This window comes from Humulus lupulus, chromosome 3 (genome assembly GCF_963169125.1).
Source record: "Humulus lupulus chromosome 3, drHumLupu1.1, whole genome shotgun sequence".
NCBI classification, from domain to species: domain Eukaryota; kingdom Viridiplantae; phylum Streptophyta; class Magnoliopsida; order Rosales; family Cannabaceae; genus Humulus; species Humulus lupulus.
This window is the reverse complement of record NC_084795.1, coordinates 7,377,007-7,379,763: the sequence shown is the minus strand read 5'-3', so window position 1 is coordinate 7,379,763 and position 2,757 is coordinate 7,377,007. Positions and strand designations below refer to the sequence as shown.

The 2,757-nt window shown below is 35.1% G+C and overlaps 1 non-coding gene across 1 annotated transcript; it reads left to right on the top strand.

The window, feature by feature from the left end:
• The first annotated feature begins 1,993 nt into the window (after window positions 1-1,993).
• LOC133827670 (small nucleolar RNA R71) lies at window positions 1,994-2,100 on the top strand. Its single transcript, XR_009890321.1, has one exon. It is a non-coding gene; the product is annotated as a small nucleolar RNA R71 (small nucleolar RNA).
• The last annotated feature ends 657 nt before the right edge of the window (window positions 2,101-2,757 follow it).

Sequence of the window (2,757 nt, the reverse complement as noted above, 5' to 3'; positions counted from 1 at the left end):
AAATGAAATTTTATTGATAAAATATACCAATACTTATTAAAATAAAACAAGCAAAAAAATCAATTTTAAATAATTTTACCCGAATAAGTTTATCCCAAACTTCATCAGCCGCACTAATTTCTTCGGTCACTGCATTGTCTCCCATACCAGTCTCTTTCAGTAAAGACTTAAAATCTTATGCTTTTGTTTTAACTGATTGTATTTGTTCCTTAGTTGCATGTCACTATAATTTCTTTTTGCTCTTGCACAAATTTCTTCCTTTATATATTTCCATGATTGCTTTGTAAATGTTGTGGTGTGCTTTGCAATTGGGCTTAGATGCATATAATGACCCATATGTTTGCTTTATATATGGAATTTTCCAAATAAAATATTCATAAAATGATAGGTTTTATTTGGACCCATTAGAAAATGTAAAGTTTAAATTCATCTCTTGTGGGTGGTTCCACTTGTAAATACTCATTTGCTTTGCATGACTGTAGTGAGCTTAATCAATTAATAAAATGAAGGTTTAAATTCCTGTCTTTTGGACCTTGTATGTAAGTATGTGGGCATTTGTAGTGGGAACAACATATTAGACCCAACCCTCCTCCATGCAAGCTCAATTATTAAGGCTCATTTTCCTGAGTTTGACTTAATTATATAGGTTCATTATAATAGTTAAACCTAAATATTGATTAGCAACAAATTAATTTTAAATTAATTTAATTTGTTTCAATGTGACACTTTAGAATTAATAGAAAATTATAGGACTTTGGTTTTAAAAATTTAACTTTTTCAATTTTTTGGAGAACCATTTTCATTAATTTTAAAAAATAAATAAATAAAAAAAATACTATTTTTTAATTTTATAATGAGCTTATTTTAAGAATTATATTCGATCTCCACCGTTGGTTTAACAAGGTCAATACCTTAAAAGGGCCTCGAGACATTTTGATTCGTCCCCTACGGAAGATGTTCATTAGTTATTTTGATAATGTTAGATTTTGAAAGATAGATAATTATAGGTCAAATTCTACTAGACTCACCCATTTGGTGACTACTAGGACTAAATCTATTGATTATCAAAACTGTGGATCTAGCTCATAAAATAAGAGATTTTGTTTTCTTATTTTGATCGAATAGTAGGTTGTTAATGATGGTGGCCACTATTAAATAAGTTTACAACTTTATTTAACTAGTGGTATTTTTTACTCTCGCCAACTAGGACAATGATATCATACATTTGTTAAAAACCTAAAGAAATAGAGATATGATTATTTTTGGTATTTTTTTATCATATCTTACATATTTATGGTATATGTTGTGATATTTCTTGAAATTTGTGTGAATAGGAGTTTTATTGAGCAAAAGTGATTGATTTCTATTTTATTGATAATTAATAGTTTTAAGTATGGTTGTGTCTACTCCCATCCTTTCTCAACTTTCGATGGAGAAACTCACTGGAGAAAACTTCCTTAAGTGGAAGCAAAACATCAACACTTTGTTGATTGCTAGGGCCAACCCCTTATTACTCCATGAAAAGTTGGGATGCTGCATCCATGATGGGTTGTAGGAATTAGAATAAGGACCATTCTTATTTTGATTCCCCATGTAACACACAGCTGCTGGATTGGAAGGACAATTGTCAAAAGTATGACCCTCGCCACAATACACACAAGAAATGTTATCCATGTGCCCTATTTGTGTCTCGATAGATTGCCCCATTGAATTATTCATTCCCATGTTCATTTTCTTGAGCATATTCGAAATAGAGGAAATTTGGGCCGCCAAAGAAGTGATGGCATCTACATCATGAATAACAGCCACCTTTCTACCTGTAGTTGATTTAGTAATGGGCCACTGATAGTTGTTGTTGGATATCATCTCAAGGATTTCATATGCCTCATTATAGGACTTAGCAAGAAAAGCCCCATTTGCTGAAACATCAACTACCATTCTAGTATGGGCGTTTAGACCATTATAAAATGTCTCCATTTGGATACAATGAGGAATGCCATGATGAGGGCATTTGTGCAACAACTCGTTAAACCACTCCCATGCCTCATATAAAGAATCTTCATCAAGTTGCTGAAATGAAGTAATCTCATTGCGGAGCTTGGAATTTTTAGTGGGAGGAAAATACTTCATCAAAAATCGCTCAGCCAACTCTTGCCAAGTAGTCACAGAATCAGATGGCAAAAAGTTCAACCAAGCTCTAGCTCTGTCTCTCAAGGAGTATGGGAACAACTTTAGTCTCACGGCATCCTCTGTAACTCCGGGTTGCTTGAAAGAGTCACTCACTTCAATGAACAAGCGAAGATGAAGGTGAGGATCCTCTGTTGGTATCCCACTGAACTAGCCCACAGTTTGAAGCATCTGGAACATGACTGGCTTCAATTCAAACTGTGCGGCCTGAATTCCTAGCCTAACGATTCCCAGATTGAGCTCATTGAAGAGGGGGAGAGCATATTTCCTGATAGCCCGATCTCTGTCATTAGCCACAATAACTGCATTTTGCCCATTATTGGCAGCTACCCCCCCCCCCCCCTTTGAGCTATTCCTTCTTAAGCAGCTCCTGCTAGAATTGCCGCCCTTTCAACGGATCCCTGTTGAGCCCCTTGCTCAGCATCCATCAGTACACATCACCACCTAAGATTTCCACTCAAGGCTGGGTGAGATTTGCTTTCCCTTTACCTGCACCACATAGCACCCGTGAGCCAAGGCTCAGCAAGAAAACTTATTACTACATGTATACAATATAAATAAATAATAGAT